This window comes from Pelobates fuscus, chromosome 4 (genome assembly GCF_036172605.1).
Source record: "Pelobates fuscus isolate aPelFus1 chromosome 4, aPelFus1.pri, whole genome shotgun sequence".
NCBI classification, from domain to species: Eukaryota; Metazoa; Chordata; class Amphibia; order Anura; family Pelobatidae; genus Pelobates; species Pelobates fuscus.
In genome coordinates this window covers 189,633,390-189,658,381 of record NC_086320.1, presented here as the reverse complement: position 1 = coordinate 189,658,381, position 24,992 = coordinate 189,633,390, and positions in this window count along the sequence as shown.

The following is a 24,992-nucleotide window of genomic DNA, read 5'->3' as shown; positions in this document are numbered from 1 at the left end:
AGAAAACACATACCCTTTGCTAATCTCATGCTTTCATCTTTCAAGTAAACCCATACCCCCTAACAGCAGTGTCCAGTAAAGCAGGAAGTCTATGGATGCGGTAAAATGGTGGGCTACTGACACAAATCACCTAACCAGAACGGCTGAAAGGGCGAACATACACAAAAAGGGGGGATTTTGTGATTTATTTATTGCAATGTCCGTGTGGCAAACAGTACGTGGGAAAAACAAAAAGACCTCTAAAAATACGCCTCATGGAACATATTAATAATATAAGGAAAGGCATAACAACTCATTCAGTGCCAGTACACTGCAATACATGCCAGGCCTTTAATTGGAGAGATTTTAAGGGTTGTGGTATAGAACATGTGCCCGCCCACTGGAGAGGAGGAAATAGGGAATTGAAATTAGCACAACGGGAGACCTATTGGATATACCAATTGGATACCTTAATACCCAAAGGTTTAAATATAGATGTTGATTTGGCCAGTTTCATGGTATAAGGGTATTTTTTTCTAAAGATGTTCTTGGATCTAAGGGGGGATTTCCATCTTCTGCCACATAGTTTTTTTCTCTAGATTGATATTTTTTTTTTTTTTTTTTTTAATATATATTTTTATTATTGTTTTTTGTTCTTATTTTTAATTTTAATTTTAATTTTAATTTTATTTATATTTATTTATTTTTACTTTATTTTATTTAACTGTTTATTATTTTTTATTATTACTATTATTATTTTTTTATCATATAATTAGTTTATACTTTTTCTTTTATTTTTATTCTTATTTTTATTTATTTTTTATTCTATTTTTATTTTTATTTATTTATTTTTTCCTTTATTTCTAGTTCATTTTATTTTATTCATATTCATATTTATTTTTTATTTAATTATTTATTTATTTAATTGTATACATATAGTATTTATATAATTTTTCTTATTATATATATTTTTGTAGTCTATGTATATATTTATACTATAGCAATTGGCAGAAGATGAAAGTCCTACAGCTCTATTGGATGATGATGTATCTCTTTGTTATTTATAAGTGTTTACTTTTAATTCGAAAGTCTGATGACTGATTGCGATTATTTTGAGATTATTTTCAGTCATTTAACTACTCGAGTGGCTGTTCCATGCTTGGAACGCATATGCCGCATTTGGAACGCAACGTTGACGTCACGACGTACGTCGCCGTCCGCAACCGGAAGTATGCGCATGGAACGCAACCGGAAACGGACATTTGGAACGCAAATCTAGATGAACTAGACGGACGAAAAACGGCTATGTCTTTTTGCCGCGAAATTACAGAAGAGCCATCTGGAGGCAATATACCCTGATGGGAGAAGTGGTTCCAGGAGAGAATTCTCCAATCAACACACGGACTGGTTGTATTTAAGGGACTCTGTTGGGGGTGGGATTATGCATGCTTTGTATTTTATGTGATTGTTTAAACTGCAGAATTTTCTCTGATGAAGTCCAAGTTGTTTGGACGAAACGCGTTAGATTGCAGTTATTTTTAAAATTTTACTGATTGAATTTTTCAAGGCTATTTATTGCCTTTTGAATAAAGAAAAACATTTTTTACATTTCAACTGGCATTCTTCCATTTCCTGTGAAAGACAGAGCAACCTATCCGTGGAAGGCAAATACCATTTTAGCCCATTTTGGGCTTAAATGCGCATTACCCTACACCATCTCGTGAGTGCAATCTTTGTGGGTTTAATCCAATTATTGTTAATGTACTTCACTATGTGCTATATATTCTTTTTTTTCTAGTTATTCAGCTGTATCCCATTTTTTGTCTATATCCACAAAAAGGGGGAATGTCTGTGTCCCTATGTCTCCCAGTCCCTTAGTGTTTGTGTCCTCATGTCTCCCAGTGTCCCTATGTCACTAGGGGACATTGAGAGACATTGGGACACTGGGAGACATGGGGACACAGATACTAGGGAACACTGGGAGACCTGGGAAATCTGAGACTCTTGGGGACACTGGGTGACAGACACGAGGGGACACGGGGAGACATGGGGCACTGAGCCACTGTGATATATAGGGGACACTGGAGACTTGATAAAAACCTGGGTACAGGTCAAAATGTTGCGGTGTCCAATAAACCTGCTTAAAGCTATCACAGTGAGTGCCTGAGATTTTTTTCTTTTATACTAGGGGACACAGACACTACGGGCACAGAGACACTACGGGCACAGAGACACTATGGGCACAGAGACACTACGGGCACAGAGACACTACAGGCACATAGAGACATGGGGCACTGAGACACTGACATAGGGGACACTGATACATAGGGGACATTGGAGACTTGATAAAGACCTGGGTACAGGTCGAAACGTTGCGGTGTCCAATAAACCTGCCTAAATCTATCACAGTGAGTGCCTGAGATTTTTTCTTTTATACTAGGGGACACTGAGACACTAGGAGACATGGGGACACAGAGACATTGGGAGACTAGGGGACTTTGGGAGTCTAGGGAACACTGAGACACTAGGGACACTGGCACACTACAGACACTGAGAGACACCAGGGACACATGGGGATACTGAGATACTAGGGACACTGGCTGGGAGACATGGGGACACTGCCATGTCTCCTATGTCTCAAAGTCGCCCAGTGTCCCCATGTCTCCCTGTGTCTCCATGCCTTTCAGTGTCCCCATGTCGCCCAGTGTCCCCTAGTGTTTGTATCCCCATGTCTCCCAGTGTCCCTTAGAGTCTGTGTCCTCATGTCTCCCAGTGTCCTGATGTCACTAGGACACTAGGGGACACTTAGAGACATGGGGACACTGGGAGACATGGGGCCACTGAGCCACTAGGGACAGTGGCTGGGAGACATGGGGACACAGACTAGGGGCCACTGGGAGACATGGGGCCACTGTGTCCCTAGTGTCTCAGGGTCATGGGCGTCCGAATGGGGGGGGTAAAGGGGGGTACTTGCCCCCCCCCCCCCCCGGATTTTTCAGCTTGTGCTGCTATTTTTCATTTTAGTGTGAGAATACAGTGTAATACCAGCGCTGGTGAATTGAGAAAGGCAGAAAGCTACAGCTAATCCCTGCCTCTCTCTCATGACTGAAACCGCAGGGGAGCAGCACAAAGGCAGCCTACAGAGCAGGTAAGTGAGGGATGGGGGGGTGGGGGAGACCGCATAGAGGAAGGTAAAGTAGAAGGAGCAGAAAGGTTCTGCAAGGGGCAGAAGGGGTCAGCAAGGAATAGAAAGGGGCAGCAAGAAGCAATAAGGGGTCGAAAGGTTTTCATGGAGCAGGAGGGTAAAGTAGAAGGAGCAGCAAGGAGCAGGAGGGGTCAGCAAGGAGCAGGAGGGGTCAGCAAGGAGTAGAAAGGGTCTGCAAGAGGCAGGAGGGGTCAGCAAGGAATAGGAAGGGGATGCAGGAAGGGGTAGGGACAGTCTGCAAGGAGCAGGAGGGGTCACCAAGGAGTAGGAAGAGGCAGCAAGGAGTAGGAAGAGGCAGCAAGGAGTAGGAAGAGGCAGCATGGAGCAGGAAGGGGCAGCAAGGAGTAGGAAGGGGCAGCAAGGAGTAGGAAGAGGCAGCAAGGAGTAGGAAGAGGGAACAGGAAACAATATCAGTGTTAATGTGTTCACTTTTATTTACTGAGTGTCAGGAAACACAGAGGGCCGCTGGGCAGGGGTGCCGCTGATTGGCTAAAACATTGTTGGCTAAAACATTTTTATGAATCGGGAACTAGCGATTGGCTTAGAGTGTCAGCTGACCACTCTAGCCAATCAGCGGCACCCATGCCCAACGTCAATCTGCACTTCCTGACACTCTGTTTCAGAAGTCGAATACCACTGAGCGACCTGGAGATCTGGAGCTGAAGGAAGCCTTTGGGGGTAAACCATTTGAGAGCAGTTTCACCCCTTCAAAGAAAGAGCACGCAGGGGCCTCTTTGCATCACAGCATTTTCATTTAGATAAAGTTGTTATGGTGACCAGAATGTTCCTGTAATTTGATGAAAGGAACACTATAGTGTCAGGAATACAAACATATATTCCTGACACCATAGTTGTGAAAACGCTATTCATCCTTGCTTTATGTGAAAATGACTATGCTCCTTCCCTTTCATGACACTGTCAAAAAGGGGCCAAGCATGGATGTCATTACAATTATGCCCCCCCCCCCCCCCCCACAGAAAAATTCCTGCGGACGTCCATGCTCAGGGTCCCCATGTTCCCCAGTGTCCCAATGTATCAGCGTCCCCATGTCTCGGAGCTGCTGTCTGGACACTCTGTGCAGAGCTGCTCCCCCGCGGATCAGTGAGTAGAGAGAGGCAGGGAGGGAGATGCCGTAACTTCTTATCACTGCCTCTCTCCACACAAACAGCGACCCCTACTGGCCGGCGCTGGTATTGCAGAATAATCTATGTTTATACTGAGACAGACATTTGTGTTGCCGGTATTACTGCAATACCGGCACCAGCTAGGCAGCCTCAAATACCTGAGAAATACTTCTGAGAAATACCTGGAAACCCTAAGAAATACATGAGAAATGTCTGGCAACCCTAAGAGTAGTGTGTAAAAAAAAAAAAAAAAAATGTAAAAAAAAAAAATTTTTTTTTTTTTTTTTTTTAAACCAATGGGCCTATTCCATGGGCCTGGGCCTGGAGCTGCAGCTCCATCAGCCCCTATGTTAATCCGGCCCTGGTTTCGGGCATTCCCCAAAAACGTGTAAAATAGATCCTCTGTCACTGTTACATGTCCAGCATGTGGAATCTGTGTCGGGATAAATTTTACCCAATCTACTGGGTACTAAGTACCATCTCATCAAGACTTTGAAATACACTTCCCAGAGAGTGACGCATTTGGTGGATTTTTTGGTGGCTGATATAGCGTACAGCCAATCTTTTATATGAAACTCTGCACCTAGGTCTTTTTCCCATTTTGTCATGTAGGGTTGTTTGCCATCTGTATGGTTTGATGATTGTGCCAAGTAGCATGCCGTGAGAAACTTCGGTGGTAGACGGGTTTTAGTTGATAAGTAGCATTTGTGGCCTATCATGCTAAGTGACGATGTGTCTAAATATGTAATTGCAGCAGTGTCTAATATATGTTTAACTCATAAGTAGAGAAAAGTATCTTGATGCGGTAGGTTGTAAGATGATTGTAAGTCAGGAAAAGTCCGAAGGCCATTGACATCATACAAAGAATATACGTGGGTCAAACCTTGTAGTGGCCAATGCTGTATTGCTAAGTCTGGGGATATCGTTGAGAGAGATCGTATCGTAGCTAGGTAAAGCAGTTCTTCTTTAGGGCAGAGTTTTGTGCTCCAGGATTTCCAGGAGTTTAACATAAACCTTGTGCTAGGCAGTAGGGACGAGATAGCATAATTTTTCTTTGACCACAGTATATCCGCCAGGGAGTGGATATTACCGCAGGTTTGCTCTAGTTTGAGCCATATTAGATTGGTTTTCCTAGTCATGATGTCCAGGCTTTGTGCGAGCGTAGAGGCCTTATAATAGTTACTAATATTAGGGAATTTAGACCTCCTTGGTGGATGGGACGCCACAGGGAGTGAAATGTGTCTCTTGGAGGTTTTCTTTTCCAGATGTGTGCGTTTATCGCAGATTGAAATTTTGTGAGAAGTGAATTTGGGATGGTAATGGGTAGTGTTCTGAATAAGTAAAGTATATGAGGTATCGCCATCATTTTTATAGAATTTATCCTTCCTATCCAAGAGGTATTCAATTTATCCCACGATTCCAGTTGATTGGAGATTTTAGTTAGGAATGCTTCGTGGTTTTCTTTTATGGTTTGTACTTTAGATTGGGTGAGTTTAACGCCCAAATATGTAATGGATGTTTTAAGCCAATCGAAGGGGAATTGTAGCTTCAGAGAATCCATAGTGTGGGAGTCCATGTTCAGGGGAAGTATTTGAGTCTTGTTAACGTTATTTTTGTAAAATGAAACGCTGCCATATGAGCCTAGAGCTTTTAAAAGGTGGGGTACAGAAGAAGTCGGATTCCCCAGGAAGAGTATGAAATCATCCGCAAAGACAGCAAGCTTTTTCTCTCCTGCGGGGGTGATAAGGTCCGGGAGCAAGGGGTCAGTTTTGATTGAACGAATGAGTGGCTCTAAGCAAAGAATAAATATCAAGGGGGATAAGGGACAACCTTGCCTCGTACCATTAGAAATATTAAAGCTAGTGGATGCAAAGCCTGTGTTAAAAACTTTCGCCAAGGGCGAGGAATAGAGAGCCATTATGCTTGTAATAAAGAGTTCTGAGAATCCAAAGGCTTGTAGGGTGGCCTTCATGTAACCCCAATTGAGGCGATCAAAGGCCTTTTTGGCGTCAAGAGCCATTAGGACCCCGGATTGTCGTTGGCGAGTAGCCCAGTCAATTAAATTCATGCAGAATCTAGTATTGTCTCCCACTTGTTTGCCGGGCATGAAGCCAGCCTGTTCTTCAGATACTAAATTTGGCAACATAAATTTCAATCTGTTAGCTATGAGTTTTGCATACAATTTCGCATCAGCGTTAAGTAATGATATTGGTCGCAAGTTGTTACATGATGTGGGCGGTTTGTTCGGTTTGGGCAGGGTGATAATGTATGCTTCCAACATTTCTTTCGGGAAGCTGCCTTCTTCTTTTATTGTGTTAAAGAGTTTTGTAATGTGTGGGGTTAGTTGAGGTTCCATTTTGATATAGTAATAATTAGAAAGTCCATCAGGACCGGGGGCTTTGTGCTTAGGTAGGGATCTAATGGTTGCAGCCACTTCAGATTCTGTGAATGGAGCATCCAATATTTTATTTTGTTGTTGTGTGACCTGTGGTAAAGAAGGTATCTTCTGTAGAAATGTTAGTATTTCTTTATTACTCGGAGTGTGTGTGTTCCTGTTTTTATCCAAGTTGTAAAGATATTCATAGTACGATGACAGTTCGTTGACGATATCGGTGGGGTTATAGAGTTTTGTTTCTGATTTGAAAGGATATATGGGATTTTTGTTTGAAGGTACTTGGACTTCAATTGGCTGGCTAATAGTTTGCCGGCTTTGTTGCTTAAGCTATAATATTTATTTTGAAGTTTTGCTGCATGATTAGTATATTCCTGGACCTTAAGGTTTAGGATTTTCTCTCGCATTATCGTAATTTGTTTTGTCGTGGACCTAGAGGGGGACATTTTATTGGAATTTTCCAAGGTTGTGAGCTGTTGGTGAAGCGAATCTTTGAGCTTGCAAAATTTTTTCTTGCTAGTTAAGCCTATCTTTATGAATGCTCCCCTAATCACCGCCTTGTGAGATAGCCACTGGGTTTTTATAGATGTGTCATCTGTGGTATTGTCGGTAAAATAGTTCTGTATTTCCAGAGCAACTGATCGTGATTCTTCAGGTGAGTCAAGAATAGATTTGTTTAACCGCCACGTGCCATGGCCTTTCGCAGGGTAGGGCACTGCTAATGTGATAATTATCGGAGCATGATCGGACCATGTCCTTTGTCCTATTGTTTGGTCTAAAAGATTGGGTAGTGTTAATTTATCTAACATACAAATATCTATTCGTGTGTACGTTAAGTGTACTGGAGAGAAATATGTAAAATCTTTAGCTGCTGGGAATAAATTCCTCCAGGTGTCATAGAGATCGTATGAGAAAATGAGATTTGAGAATAATTTGCTGTTGTGGACAGTGAGTTTGTTAGGTTTTTGATTATTGATGCGCTGTATGTCTAATGAGGGGTCTAGTGTACAATTACAGTCGCCACAGATTATAACGTGGCCTTGTTTTAGGGTAGAGATTCTTTTAATAGCCTTATTGACGAATGATAACTGGGCATCATTCGGAGCATATAAGGATGAAATCGTTACTTGGATCCCGTTGAGTTCGCCCACTAGGATAAGCAATTTGCCAGTTAGATCCGCGTATTGTGTGGTGGGGGTAAACACCCAGTCTGCATGTATCAAAATAGCTACGCCTTTGGATTTGTTTGGTGCATATGCATGATACGCTATAGGGTATTTGGTGGAACGTAATTGAGGGGGGTTGATTTTGCAAAAGTGGGTTTCTTGAAGGCAAACTATGGCAGCATCGGAGTTGTGCATGTCCTTCAATACTTGTCTTCTTTTGTACGGGCTATTGAGACCCTTTACGTTTAGAGATAGGATTTTCATTGTGTTAGTCATTGTTATAGGTATTCAAGCAAAGAGGGAATGTATAATTGCCTTGTATTTGGTATAAATGTACAAGCTATTGGTCTGTGCTGAGAGAAATGAGGGTATTCAGTGTTGAGGCCTGGTGGCAGATATAGAGGAGTAAGTTTTGGCTTCCAGGAGATAGGTATAGATATAAGGGTGAGATAGGGGAGAAGAAAAAAGGAGAGGGGAACAACAATACAAAAATAACTATGTACACATCTATTTTCCTTGAATGGAAAATGTATTCCAGTCATATTGAGGCACTGTGGGTGTCACAAGTGATGACCCGGGGTGGGGGGGGGGAGGGAGAGAACTCCTTCAACCTGATCTAAGTATTAACATTTTAATAACTGCATATAGGCTGGGGAGACCCTCAGGGCAGCCAAATCGATAAAGTTACGCATGAGCCAGATATTAGCTGCAAGTTTGACCTTTAGCATGAATTAACACACAAGTATACCTATCTAACTTCCCTATGGTAGGGTTATGCATTGTATAGAAGCAGAGTGATGAAATCTTAGTTAAAATATGAGTGTCTCAATAAAGAGGTATTAGATTAGTTCTCACATTGTCAGTGGAGATTTGAGAAAAGATGTTAAATTAACGATTGGTAGTGGTAGATGTCGTTGCAAACACAGTACTCATGGAATGTACTTGTGCAGCGCAAGTGAGTTATGCTCCTAAAGATAGGTGCGGGTATGAATGATCACATGCAATGTGAGATATAGCGCAAATGTGATCTTATTTTATAACTTAAATTCAAGAGTTATGCAAAAAGTAAAATAAAATAAAGAAAACATCGAACAAGGAATTGTATATGCTAAACGAGAAGGCTATCATAATAAGCCTGACGACAAAAGAGAGCTTTATCTTGGGCCGGTATTATACATCAGTATCATTTGGACCCGGGATGTGCGCTCAAAGCAATGAAATTGAAAACATGGTTGAGCTTTGTAATGAGGCATGGGAAGGGCGTTTAAGCACAGTTGAGGGCTATGCGTGTAAAATTGCATGAGGCTACAAAAAACATATGCGTCCGTTAGTATAAAGCATGCAAATTTATAGGAATGTGTCTGTAGGCCGGCTAACGTTATAGGCAAGGAGAGAAATGCAAATAAATCTGTCCTGGCACCGACCGCAAAGTTTTCTATTTATAATTAAAGAGGTGGTGTGTCGTATGGTGTAACTCAATACTCCTAATACCCAGATATGGGACGTTTAGCCATAGGTGAGGGCTTAATGGTAAATGGCAGGTAATGCCACATTTGGCGTCTAAAAAAGAAGGGACCACGGGCAATTGTACTAGTCAGATACAAAGGGTGGCAAAGGGGGCGCCAACTTAAACAATAAAGGCTTAAAAAGATAAACATATTCCCTTATACTACACAGTAAAAGCCCAAGATAAATATAATATACTCATCGTAGTACAAATTAGTGGAATAGAGGAAAAGTTCATGCATTTTTAGCTGACGATCCCGCCATAATCCACTCCGTCTGAAGACGTTTTGGAGAGCCGCCTGCTGAAGGAAGGTCTGTTGGGGTTGTATCAGTGGTGGTCCAAAGGCCCCAGGTTTTTAGAAGTTTCAGGCCTTCATCTGGCTCGTTGATGATTTGGGTCTTACCCTGTCGCCATACTAGTAATTTTGTTGGATAGCCCCACTTGTATGAGACGTTATTGTGTAGGGTTTTCGTGATACTTATGAATTCCTTTCTCCTTGCCATAGTGGTGGCTGATAGATCAGCGTAAAAGGAGATCTGTTGAAAGGGATCCGGGAGCGTGCTTGCCTTCCGGGCCGCGTTGAGTAAAGCATCCTTGTGTGTATAATAATGGAACTTCACGATGACATCTTTGGGGGTGTCACTTGCCATGCGGGCCGGGCGTGGGAGCCTGTGCATGCGGTCAAACGACCAAGCAGAATCCGGTAGCTCCGGGACTAGGGATTTGCAGACTGATAGTATGAAAGCAAGCAGAGCATCGTGGGACACATCGTCCGGTATGCCCCTGAAACTGACGTTGCGCCGTCTCGATCTATCCTCCAAGTCGGCTAACTTGAATTTTAGAGTGGTGTTTTCTTCAGAGATCTTCTGTAATTTTTCAACCACTTCATTGTGGGCTATGCACAGTGCATCAGATCTGTTCTCTAGATGATTAGTTCTCTCCCCTAAGGCCGATATTTCTCTCCTCAGGTCGCTGTCAATTTTGAGAAAGTCAGTTCTTATAGTGGCCCGTAGATCTTGCAGCATTTTATGGAGGCTACGTTCTGTAACTGCAGCGTCTGAATATTTAGAGGATATTGATTCATTATCCGAGTTGGCATCCGACATGTTAGCTGTGTCGCCGCCATCTTGGTTTTCCCGCCTGCGGTCTTTTCTCCTAGGTTTCGTCGCTTCTGATAATTTTAGCTGCTTGGAAGGTGACATTATTGAGGGCTGCCCCTGAAGGGAGGTAAGTAACCAAAAGTTATGCAAGAGATGTGCAGTTGTCGCTAATATTGTTGCTTCTCAGGTCAGGTTAATGGCGGAGCTCTCACACCATGCAACTGTACTCGCCGGAAGTCGGACACGCCCCCCCAGATATATTATATTTCTAATGTTACTGTTTGCTTGACGAGTTTTACCAAAATCTGTTTGATATTTGCCTATTAATGAGGTAATTATTTGAATATTCTTTAAGCCAGTATAGCAAAGTAGATCTTAGTGTCTGCATCAATTAAGGATATTGGTCTGTAGTTTGACAATAATGTAAAGTCTTTGTTTGATTTTGGGATAGGCAGAAAGGATGCTTGAAACATCTCTTCCGGGAAGCTTTTAACGCTATGTATTTCATTAAAGACTTTTGTTAAGTGAGGTGTCAGGATCTCTGTTAATTTCTTATATAATAAGTTAGTAATGCTGTAAGCTGCTGGAGATTTATTATTTTTTACATTTTTTATAGCTTTTTTAACCACAAGCATTTTGATTGTAGCATCCAAAAATTTACTTTGATCACCGCTATTGATGGTAAGTTGGAAGAATGTAAATAATCTCTGATAATTTGTTTATTTAGTTTTAGATAGGGTATAACATGTTATAATAGTTCTAAAAGGCTGCTCCAATTTTGTCTGGAAATCTGTATTCTTTATTTTTCACTCTATCTTAAATATCCTTGTTTTAAGATTATGTTTCTTCAATTGATTAGTCAACAGTTTGTTGGCTCTATTGCCCACATAAACCCCCTTTGTTTAATTCTCAGTAAGCATCTGGCTTAATTAAATTACCTCTTATCACACATTTATAAGTACACCAACCATTTGCTAGACTGGTATCTACTGTTAGATTCTCCTTAAAGAAACATTTAGATTCTTGAAGTAATATTTCAACATTTTCCTCACACCTTAATAAGGTTTTATTGGGTCTCCAAGAGGGTTGATCTTTAAAATGTTTCTTTTGTATTTCAAGAAGCACTAGGTCATGATCTGACCATGGGACATATTGGATTTTAATATTCTGCATTCGTTAAAAAAGCCCATTTTAGTCAGCCAAATCAGGTCTGCAGATCAAAAACAGTCTGATATGCAACTGATTTAGAACAAATCAAATTGATTTTTCTAAATTGATTGTGCGCATATCTTCTAGAAGTAAATCACACCGGACACATTGCAGGTTTATGAAGAACTCGAGAATGGCCTTTATTCCAGGTGGTGCGATTCCCTTTTAAAGCAGAAATATGTCATGTACAGAGTCACAGTTAACATAAAGTATACATTCATCAATTGGTTAACAGTCTAAGGGGTCTTGTCTAATCCCACCCTACTGGGCGTGACCCCAGCATCATCACATGACATTTCTTTGTATCCCATGCCCATTTTCTTACACATGGCATGTTTCTAGAGAGAGCTTTTAGTTGCACAAAGGAAGTGGGGGAGGAGTTAGTTAAGGAAGCTGTTCCATTAACACAGGAATTTGGTACACGAGGCTTGCTCGATGGGAAGGGTAGCAGGATGGGAGGAATTTAAAATAGTTACTGAGCACACAGAGGGGGGGATGGAAACTTTTACTCTAGCAGCCAGTTTACACAGTGAACACAGAATAAATAGACATTAGTAAATAGACATTTTATCCATTCAAGTATTTTGTCCATAACACAACGGAATAGGTACACTTATCAAAGGGCAAGCTATTGATTTACTCTAAGCTTTTGTCTGTTCTCAGAGTTCTCATATTCTCTGTTTTTGTTGCAATGCATTAACTTGGCTCTCCCCAAATTTAAAGGGTAATCCAGATGTGCACCCTTTCCCCCCTCTGTGAATAGAGGGGTATCAGCTACACCTTGCTGACGAAGCCCAAAGAAGGTCAAAATGATCATCTAGGGTTGCTGTATCTCTTGTACAGAGAGACCTTGCCAGCATTTTGGCTCTGGACTGCCCTTATGGGTGTGATCAGTCTGATATGCAGTGTAATAGGTTCACTCTATAAAAAGCTAGCAAAAACTATTTTAAGACCTGAGCGTGAATTTACTGAACAGCAAGCTATTGAGTTTCTCTAAGCTTTTATGCATTTTTAGAATTATCATATTCTCTGTTTTTGTTGCAATATTTAAAAATTATGTGATAAACTTAGCAGAACAATAAAAAGGAGATGTTGCAACAAACAAAAAAAGACTTCCTTAACAGTCTATTCAAATTCTAAAAACGTGAAAGAGAATGTCAGATGAAGTTTTAACGATGAACTATACTGCTTCTTTTATTAAAGAATAATTACATGTAAGTGGTTCAGTAAGTGCTATTGGAGAAAAAAAAAATCTACAAAAGCAATGAAACAAGTGTACGGTTTGAAAAAAAGGCTAAATGGAGAATATCACTCACCACTCTATTCTCTATGCAATCATCATTGTTTAAGAAAGAAGCAAATGATATAAAGGGCACTGAAACACTAAAATCACCTCTTCATAATGAAATTATTTCAGTTTATGCTCTAAATGCTGCCTCTGATTAAAAAAAAAAAGTCAATTCTGAGAAACGACACTGTATTCTTGTTCCGATCCCCATACCCCAGAGAGCTGTCAAGCATCCAATAGGGGCTTCAGAAAAAATAGATTAAATTAATTGAATCTATTTAAAGCCTGACATTAGCATACAAAGTGTACTGACATGCTGAAACCGGGTGTGAGTGTGAGGTTTCTCTTTAAGAAGCAATACTTCTTATAGAAATATTTAATTGGAAGATCGTACCAATAACTGCTTATGTACTACATGTCCACAAAGCTTCCAAGAGCTATGCTCTTTTATCAGAGGCGTAACTAGTCACCACGGGGCCCCGGTGCGAAAACTACCCTTGGCCCTCCCTATATGTCTACCCACCTCCACCCTCCCTGAAGTAAACTTTAACTCGCAAGTTGGAGTAAACTTGGAATTAATAATAACATTAATAACTAAAAATAATAACTTAAAAAACGGGTGTAAAGCCAAACTCCTTGCTTTCGGCAATTCAATAATATTTATTAAGAGGCTAATCAAACAAACAAACAATACATATACGTTTGAAATAGGCTAGTATATGTTGCTACCAAAACTAGTAATTGATTAACCCCTTAAGGACGGCGGGCGTTCTATGCCGTCCTTAAAGAACCGGCTATAAACGCCGGAGGGCGGCATAGAATACCCAAACCTTTCTACTTACCCGGTCGCTGGTGATCCCACGCCGGCGATCCCACACCGGCGATCGCGGTATGGGGACTTACTTGAGAGCCCAAGGAGTCCCCCTCCGTCCTCTTTGGACCCCCCTGGGCCATGTGATCGCGAGGTCCTTGCGAGGACCTCACGTTCACATGGACGGCATAGCCATCCAAGGCATTGCCAGCAAGGGGAGTGCCTGTAACAGGTACTCCCCCTGCTGTCTGAAAAAAAACTAATTAAAGTTTAAAAAACAGTGTAAAATAACATTATATATACTTAGCTCATATATATTTAAAATATATATGATCTAAGTATATATATACACATATACATACACATATATACACATACACTGTCTACGTGTATTTTAATATTTATATATAATTATAAATATATATTAATATCAAAATACACGTACAATGATATTGAAGATATATATATATATATATATATATATATATATATAATTTTCATTATATATATATATATATATTTATTTGTGTTAAGGGCTCATGATAGTACAGAAGATACAAACACTGATAAGTGTAGGATGGTATTAAAAGAGCAAGTCGGTTGTGGTGTGCCGGAACCGACGATGAGGTAGGCCTGTAAATAAAGAGGGCCCACCAAGAAGAAATGTAAAGAGAAAAGGAGTTAATAATGAGGAGTGGGTGGGAGGGTGATGCAGCGCTGACCTCGAACGATATGGAGCCAGGTAAGGGGTGTCCCTTAAGTAGGGAAGAGGTGTGTCATACGCCCCTCCCACAATTACAGGCCAAAAGGCCTTAATACTTGTGTTAAGGGCTCATGAAAGTACAGAAGATACAAACACTGATAAGTGTAGGATGGTATTAAAAGAGCAAGTCGGTTGTGGTGTGCCGGAACCAACGATGAGGTAGGCCTGTAAATAAAGAGGGCAAAAGTAGAAAATCTAATTTATTACATACCAGCAATATACATACTTTAACCAGACATGTCTTGAAAGGCATTTCTTACTTCTTGTACCGGGTTAGGTATGTATCTAGAGTAAGCCGATGATTTCCAGCGCCCTAGTGACTTGATTACATGAACTGGAATGTTTGCACTGGATGCTGTGGAGGACGCTCCTATGCGGAAGGATTGGCCCGAATAGTTAGCTGATTTGAGGCCCAGCTGTGTAAGTAAAGACCTGACGTGTGTCATAAAGGTGGTGGTAGTGAGTACCGAACCTTGTAGACTTTAAGTGGTTGAGATGGTGGTTCGTTGTTAGGCTGGGTATATGAGTCCAGTAGTTTGACGGGGCTCCACCTGTTGTGAGTAGGATAGTACTTAACCTCTACTGAAAGTGCATGTTGACTGGTTTTGGAGTGAGGCAGTGTCAAGATATAATAGTCCATGTGTTTTGTTAAGTGTGAATGAAGTAGGATGTGAGTGGACTGTGTTGTGCTGATGGCGGTAAATTCTCTTGGTCTCAAGAAACCATAAACAAGGCTACGTATATGGCGGTTTTAACGATGAGGTTTGTGTTGTTGGCAAAGGGTTTAAATCTAGTGAATTGTATAAGTCTTTAAAAATATGGAAATCTATGGGTAGCCTCTGGGCCGTACGTGGGGGTTCGGATCTCTGAATACCCCTAAGGATGTTCTTAATTGGTAGGAGGACACTTGATTTGTCTGGTTGTAAAGTTAGCATGTGATGTTGGATGCCTGTTAGATATGGTTTGATTGTGTTGTATGATAGTTTGAGTTTGAGGTGGCAAAAAGAAGCAAAGCCCAACCAGGATGTCACGATGAAAGGTTGTAAGATGTTGTGTTCAGAAAGGAATCTTTAAATCAAATGAAAGCTCTATCGTAAGTTTCCCGGGTATTAGTAGACAGTGCTAATTGGGACAATGTTCTGCTATGTTGCATAATAGCATCTAGTCCATTACTAGATGGTGGAATAGTGGGGTGTTCGTGGCTGTGAGTGCGGCTGACGGGAGTATTTGACGAAAAGCCTGGAAATTAAAGCGAGACAAATTGTCAGCAGCAGTGTTACATACACCTGGAACATGAATACAAAACAAGAGAAAATTATGACATGCAGCCAGCCAAGTGAGTTTCCTCAAGAATCTCATAATAGTCAGTGATTTGGATCGGCCTTGTTTATAATGTGACAAGTTACTTGGTTGTCTGAGTAACAACATACAGACGAACCTGCCCATAAATGCACCCATGCCACGGCAACCGTCACGATGGGATATATCTCAAACAGAGCTGAGGTAGTGGAAAAACCCTCCAGGTCCTGAACTTCTGAAGGCCAGCTGCCCCAAAGCCATTCGTTCCTGAAAAATTGCTGCAAAACCTGTGGTAGACACCGCGTCTGACCAAATGGTAGGTGAGGAGTCAGACAATTTTGGAAAGGAACATGCTTTTACCATTCAAGGTGGTTAAAAATTTTCTCCACATAATTACGCCTGCCATGGCTTGGGATCCAGGGGTGACCTGTGTCCATCATGTCTAAAAGTGGGAAACATGTAAAGGAGTTGTGAGATGAAAGCCCGGCCTTGAGGTATGATGAGAATGGCAAAATTCAGTGACCCAAGCAGAGACTGTAATTCTTGCAGTTGCAAGTACCGAGTTGTATGTAGAGAGTATGTTGATCAGAATGTTTTCTACCTTGGGCGTGGCAGGTGGCAGGTTGCATGGTGGCTGAGTCTAGTATGATACCCAGGAATGTGATGAAGGTATCTGGTCCTTCAGTCTTGGTGGAGGAGACTGGGACACCCACCTGTTCGAATAGACTGATGGTTTCTTTTAGGCTACTGGGAGGGGAAATATTCTCCTCGACCAGTAAGAAATCATCCAGATAATGTATAACTGTAGGGCATCTGGCTATATTTAATAAAATCAGCATAGGGTTTCGGCGAATACGTCGAAAAGGGCCGGACTACTTTGGAACCTAAATGTTAAACGTGAGCAAAATAGTAGTTCCCTGCCCACTTGATACCATGCAGGTGACACAGTGTAGGGTGGATAGGCAGTAACTTGAAAGCATTGTGATATCAGTCTTACTGAGCCATGCTCCGGCCCCTGCCTGCATGATAGCCGTAATGGCGTGATCTATGGTGGAATATTGCAGTGAAAATTCCTCAGAGGGTATGAGGGAGTTCAGACTAGGAGTGGCAGAGGTGTGAGGTGTTGATAGATCAATGATAAGTCTCTGTTTGTGAGAAGATTTCCCCGTGACAATACCGATGGGGTTTGTCCGCCATGTGGTGAACGGAGGGGACTGGAAGGGCCCCCATAGGAAGTCCTCTGCCACTTCCTGGCTATGAGTGTCTCCACCACTGTAGGGTTTGTTGTGCGGATTGTAAATTAGGACATTCCAGGATTCCGGAAGGCATGTGTATGAGGCCTGTGTGAATCCTTCTGATAGACCCGAGATAATGAATTCCACCAAATGTCTAGATGGATGATGTGGCAGTAATGTCGTAAGTACAAAAATGTTTATTGATGTTAAGTATAGTTTTGGGATACATTTTATTTGGACACAGATTTAGCATGTGCCCTGAAACAGATGGCTGGAGAAAGTGATTGCAACTCAACCAGTGCTGGAGGGGTCGCAGCGGCCGACCCAGCCATGGTAAGGGGTGTAGTGACCGATTCCCCAGGGTTGATACTGGCAGGCTAACTAGGCCTGAAAGGCGAAAAATTAATCTGGTTTTGTGACAGGTGAGGCCCTGCTAGTTGCCAAGTGGCTATGAGAGGCTCTGTCTATGAGTTGGCGCGAGGGGTTATTGAGGCCACCCGTCGTAGTGGCAGGAATCGTAGGCCTCTCGGTGATAGTAAAAGAAAACAGGGGGAGAGAGTGACAGGTGAGGCCCTCTCTATAATATTGCGAGGCGGCTAACTCACATGTGGCCCGATGGCGTTTGCCTACGAAACGTTGAGGCGGGGTGTTGGCCTCGCGGACCACTAAACGATAGGCAGAAATGCCAAGAAGGGAGGTACCTATTTGGGCCTATACCCCTAACTTGCCAGTACTCTATGGCCTAGAAGAATGAAACGTATGTGAACTACAACGTGAGCAGGCTTACGTACCTGGTAGTATGTATGAAGTTTTGAGATTCGACAGGTATGAAAACCTGGATAAACCTAAAAAGGGATAGAGTGAGAATGGATCCTGTGAGACCTGTGTAATCTGTATAGGCTGGGATTAGGGCTTCTAGCAGTATGTGTGGGAGGTGTAAAATCTATGAGTATGATAGTGACATGACTGTCCATGCTTGGTGACAAGCGTTACGCTGAGTCCGATACCTGGCAGCAGGGGATTGGCCGTGTAATGTGTATATATGGAAGGTGATCAGATGATATGCATGTCACTAAACTGATCTGGGAATGCAAGGGACTTTTTAATGTGAAGTGACAATATGCAGAATCATAAATGTTGCTGTAAAGTGACGTATGAATGTATGAACCAGAACGTGTGATTCAAAAAACGAAAGTCTTGTGAGACGTATATGCCGTGTTCTTGAATACTCGTGTTACGTTGTCTGAGTGTGTCAAGAAAAGGCCTGAGTTTGTAAATGCCATGTGAAATTATGTGAAATGACAATCTATGCAGAAAATGTTGTAACGTGACGTATGAGTGGTTGAACCAATGCGTGTGATTCAACCTGAAACCCTCTGTGGAAGGTAGGACCGTGTTCTTATATACTCGTGGTATATCGTATGAGTATGATAAGAAATGGCCTGAATAGTTAGTGCCATGTAATCGTAATGTACATGGTTGTAATAACATCATATCTCCATTATACTCTTTGAAAATAGGACCGTGTCCTTGAACTCGTGGTATGTCGTACGAGCATGACAGAAAAAGGAGCCGTAATGTAGGCTAACCATAACAGTAATATCTGCATTGTAAAATAAAATAACTATTATTATTAAAACCATATATATATATATATATATATATATAATAAGCAAACTGAAACAAAATAGACAACCTAAGATCGTGTAAAATAAGTATTTGAAAATTTGAAAGTTTAACCGATTACTGTGCAGGAAACGTATGATTGGTTGGATCAGTACGTGTGATTCAACCCGAGTATGCATGAAAAGGAATTAAATCCTTGTGTCATGGTTAACAACAAAGAAATGAGGCCTGTAACGTAGGCTGATTTAATTGTAATGAAATGGATAATTATATTAAAAAAAAAAAAAACTCCAGTAAGCGTGGGAGTCCAATGTCTATACAGAAATGTTAGCTGGTTTCATACCCTTGATGTAATAAGTGATACCTTAAAAATAGCATGAAAATGGTCTGTCTATTTAACCAAGCAACTTTTTAACCAAATGTAAATACATGAAATGATGAAATGTAACTCACGAAAAAGATCTATGTGAATACATAGCAGAATAACCGAATCTTAGTATGAAGGGAAACAGAAGTTAGCATGAATAGCTTAACCGTATGCATTTTAATGCGAACAGCAATCGTGCATAGAATATACTATGAATAAGTGCCGACCAGAAAACACAAACCGAAATGACAATCGTTTAAATGAAGCAAGGTTGGTTTTTACATGAAATGCAATAATGTCTGAGAAGCCTGTAGTACACTGAATGACCGGTAGGGGTCAGTGTGTAGGCGAAAATGCAGTGGTTCGATGGTTTGTACATGAAATGCAATAATGTCTGAGAAGCCTGTAGTACACCGAATGACCGGTAGGGGTCAGTGTGTAGGCGAAAATGCAGTGGTTCATTGGTTTGTACATGAAATGCGATAATGTCTAAGAAGCCTGTAGTACACCCAAAGACCGGTAGGGGGTTTAAACGAATGATATGCATGAACATGCAATGGTTTTAGAACAGACTTAGACAAAATGCAGCCGTAAAGTGAGGACCTGACCCGTGCATGGTGCCGTGGGACTGATGCCTGGCATAACGGGTAGGTTGACTTACAGTTTGTGAGTCACTTGGACACCATCCACGGCGATGGATTGAAGAAAGAAGGTGGTAGGCCGGAAAAGCCTGTGGCTGGATTCCTGACACAGCTCTGCTTAAAAAACCTCATGGAGTAATCAGGTAAAATGGCGTCTGGATGACCCGGAAGTAAAAATGATGCAGCGCTGACCTCGAACGATATGGAGCCCGGTAAGGGGTGTCCCTTAACCCCTTAAGGACCGCTGACGGTTCAGGACCGTCAGCGGTAAAACGTGCGTTTGGACCGCTGACGGTCCTGAACCGTCATAACGGTTTTGGGCAACTTACCTGATCGCCGTCGGTCCCACGGCGGCGATCAGCTCTCCTCCCGGTCCAGGGGGACTGCCTGTCTGCCCGGGCAGTCCCCCCTCGGCAGATCAGGACCCCACGGCCATGTGATCACTCGATCACATGACCGCAATAGGGGTCTGTGTATCTGCCTGCAGGGGGACTGTCTGTGCTGACAGGCAGTCTCCCTGCAAGTAAAAAATCATAAAATAAAGTGTAAAAAAAAAAGAAATCAGTGTAAAAAAAAATAATAATATGTGTATATATATATATGATATATATACATGTATTATATCTATATATACCTATATATAATATATGTATATATATAATATATATAATGTCACACTAAGTGTATTTTTATATTTATATATATGTATATTAATATAAAAATACACTTATATTTAAATTACACACGAATATATAAAATATATATATAATAACTATATATATGGTATATATATATTATTATAAAATACAAATAATATGTTAATAAAAATAAATAACAAAAAATAAAAATATTTTTTAATAATTTAAAAAAAATTATATATATAAATTCAATTTTATTCTAACAGTATTTTGATATTGATATATATATATTTATATCAAAATACACTTAGAATGTAATGATATATATATATATCTATGTATAAATAAATAAATAAAAATAATACAAAATATACATATGTCCACATACATAATTACATAAATAATTTCATAAATATACACGTAGACGTCAAATACATAAATATGTATATATATTAAAATTCTACGTGCATATTTATGTAATATTTTTACCTAATTAAGTAATTTTAATGATTGCAATTTGAGGGACCTGCCTGCCAACCCAGGCCAAAAGTCCAGATAATTTAATTTGCTAGCACTGTGTTTAACCCTGTAACTTTCTATGACACCCTAAATCCTGTACATGGGGGTACTGTTTTACTCGTGAGACTTCGCTGAACACAAATATTAGTGTTTCAAAACAGTAAAACATATCACAGCGATGATATTGTCAGTGAAAGTGAAGTTTTTTGCATTTTTCACACACAAACAGCTCTTTCACTGAGGATATTATTGCTGTGATATATTTTACTGTTCTGATACACTAATATTTGTGTTCAGCGAAGTCTCCTGAGTATAACAGTACCACACATGTAGAGGTTTTATAGTGTTTGTGAAAGTTACAGGGTCAAATATAAGGCTTGATTTTACTTTTTTTTTTTTTTATTGAAATTTGTCAGATTGGTTAGGTTGCCTTTGAGAGCGTATGGTAACCAAGGAATGAGAATTAGCCCCATGATGGCATACCATTTGCAAAAGAAGACAACCCTAGGTATTGCAAATGGGGTATGTTCAGCCTTTTTTAGTAGCCACTTAGTCACAAACACCGGCCAAAGTTAGCGTTTTTTGCATTTTTAACACACAAACAAATATAAATGCTAACTTTGGCCAGTGTTTGTGACTAGGTGGCTACTAAAAAAGACTGGACATACCCCATTTTGAATACCCTGGGTTGTCTACTTTAAAAAATATGTACATGTTAGGTGTGTTTCGGGGATTTATGACAGATAACGGTGTAACAATGTCACTATTGATACATTTAAAATATATATATATTGAAACAGCAATTTCCTACTTGTATTTATAGGCCTATAACTTGCAAAAAAAAGCAATAAAGCATGTAAACACTGGGTGTTTTTAAACTCGGGACAAAATTTTGAATCTATTTAGCAGTTTTTTTCATTAGCTTTTGTAGATAAGTAAAAGATTTTTCAAGTAAAAGTCCAAAAACATGTTTATTTTTTTTATTTTTCACCATATTTTATTATTTTTTTTAAATACAATATATGACATAATATAAATACTGGTATGTAAAGAAAGCCCTTCTTGTCGTGAAAAAAACAATATATAACTTGTATGGGAACCGTAAATGAGAGAGCGGAAAATTACAGCTTATCACAAACACCACAAAAGTGTTAAAACTGCTCTGGTCCTTAACGTACAAACATCGCAAAAACAGGCCGGTCCTTAAGGGGTTAAGTAGGGAAGAGGTTTGTCATACGCCCCTCCCACAATTACAGGCCAAAAGGCCTTAATACATATAATATAAAATAAATAAATCTGTAAATACAAAAAATAATATATATATATATATATATATATATATATATATATATATATCCCCTTAAGGACACATGACATGTGTGACATGTCATGATTCCCTTTTATTCCAGGGCGAATTGACATTCAAATTAGTTTTTTTGCATTTTCAAATATTAACACTAACTTTGGCCAGTGTTTGTGACCAAGTGGCTGTTAAAAAAGACTGGGCATACCCCATTTGCAATACCTTGGGTTGTCTACTTTTGCAAATGGTATGTCATCATGGGGGTAATTCTCATTCCTGGGCTACCATACGTTCTCAAAGGCAACGTAACCAATCTGGCGAATTTCAATGTGAAAAAAATGTAAAATGTAGCATGCTGTATTTGACCCTGTAACTTCCCAAAACACCATAAAACCTGTACATAGGGGTTACTGTTTTGCACGTGAGACATCGCTGAATACAAATATGTGTATTTTATTACAGTAAAATCAAACAGTATTATGACATTATAAAATTATATATAATATATAAAGTGTGGGTGCACATAATATGAAAGAGGTGAATTACGCTTGAACAGACATATAGCACAAATTCAAGTTTTTGTTTACGTTTAGTTTGATCACAGCATGTACATTTGGCTCAGTCCTTAAGGGGTTAAATGGAAAGTAAACTAAATTAAAGGACCACTATAGTGCCAGGAAAACACACTCGTTTTCCTGGCACTATAGTGTCCTGAGGGTGCCCCCACCCTCAGGGTCCCCCTCCCGCCGGGCTCTGGTGTGAGGAATGGGTTAAACTTACCTATTTCTCCAGCGCCGGGCGGGGAGCTCTCCTCTTCCTCTCCGCCTCCGATCCTCCCTTTCGGCTGAATGCGCATGCGCGGCAAGAGCTGCGCGCGCATTCAGCCGGTCTCATAGGAAAGCATTTACAATGCTTTCCTATGGACGCTTGCGTGGTGAGAATCACACAAACGCCTCTAGCGGCTGTCAGTGAGACAGCCACTAGAGGATTTGGAGGCTGGATTAACCCATTTATAAACATAGCAGTTTCTATGAAACTGCTATGTTTATAATAAAAAGGGTTAATCCTAGAGGGACCTGGCACCCAGACCACTTCATTAAGCTGAAGTGGTCTGGGTGCCTAGAGTGGTCCTTTAACATAGTGAAACAGGTATGGACATGTACAGTTACCACTCCATTGATCATCAGCTGAGAGTAAGAGAGAGAGAGAGAGAGAGAGAGAGAGAGGGTGTGTATAGTGGGGAGAGGGAATAGAAAGAGAGAGGTGAGGAGAGTGAATTTAAAGAGAGAGAGAGAGAGAGAGAGAGAATGTGCTATGCACAGAGCTTTTAACAGGTTAGCCCTTTGTTCTGCTGGACACACCTCTCTCAGCCAATTCCTTAGGATGTAACAGAACCAGAGTGCCTCCGGGGCAAAGGGGGATTGCACTGGAAGGGAATGGAAGAGGAGTTTATCAACAACCCAACTGGTTTTGCCTGGTTAAAGGCTATGTGCTTCACAGACGACTCCATTATTGCCTAAGGGTAGAATGGGGCTTGAATCCCTGTATTAGAACACAATAACACGTCATTGGCATACAGTTTGGTTGTTAATCATTCCCCCCACTTATTACACTCCCCATACATCTACCCTCCCCCTCCATAATACATTGCCCCCCCACACATGCAGACACACATACACACACACACACACACACACACACACACACAAAGGCATACATACAGACAGACACACACACACAATACACACACACATCCAGACACACAAACATACATACAGACACACATACCTACAGACACACATACATACAAACACACACATATAGAGAAACATTCATACAGACACACATACACAAATACATACATACAAACAAACACACACATATAGAAAATGTTTTAGTCATCCTCCTGTTTCCTACCTTTAGGAGGTGACTTCCCTGTGGTGGCCACTGTCTTCTATCATGCTTGAAGACATTAGTTAAAATGTATCATGTAGGGTTTGATAATCAAGCTGCTATGTGGAATCTGTTTCGATTCTGAAATAAATATTTAACTGTATATTTTGTAAAAAGGGCACATAGATCATAACTGATTGAAGTACATAGTACGTAGACTTTTAAATATTGGTGGTTCACATTGTGTGTTCTTTGCATGGAATATATCATTTTTAAATCAAAATCATGCTAAAGCCTAATGCATTATTGGTACATTTTGCCCTTTCTTAATTTAATCTCTTAAAGACATTAGGATGTTCCATGCTGTCCCTCTCATCCTCTAATCTGTCATACTGCCTCTACTATGTAGCCAATTAATGTATGCACTACACAAATCACATTTAATAGCAATATTCTATAATGCAGCAATGAATAATACACACTGAGTGTTATACAGCTGTGTCTCAACTCTCTCTGTGTCAGGATTACTAGTTGATCAAGCATGCAGAATTATATCACACCTAGGACTAAAGGTAACGTCTTACCGGACCTTAGAGTGGCTGAACTTAATGTACCAGAGAATAGTACGAAATACCCGCCAAGGTCAGGGACACAGAAGGAGACACAAGGATGAGGGAAAGCTAAAAGTCAAGGATACCAGAATTCAGGGAAGTCAAAACAAAGGCAAAGTCAAAAAACAAAATTTAAACGAACACACTCTCCGATAACCAACTAAGGGAAACCACAACAGGGCACCAAACCAAAGGTAATTTGGGTTTTATTAACCCTCTTTTGGCTGCCTCCGACCTCTGACCCCAAAACGTGTGTGTGCGTCTATGACTTGACATTGCACGCACGTTGGTGCCATCTTTGTTGTGGGCGAATGTA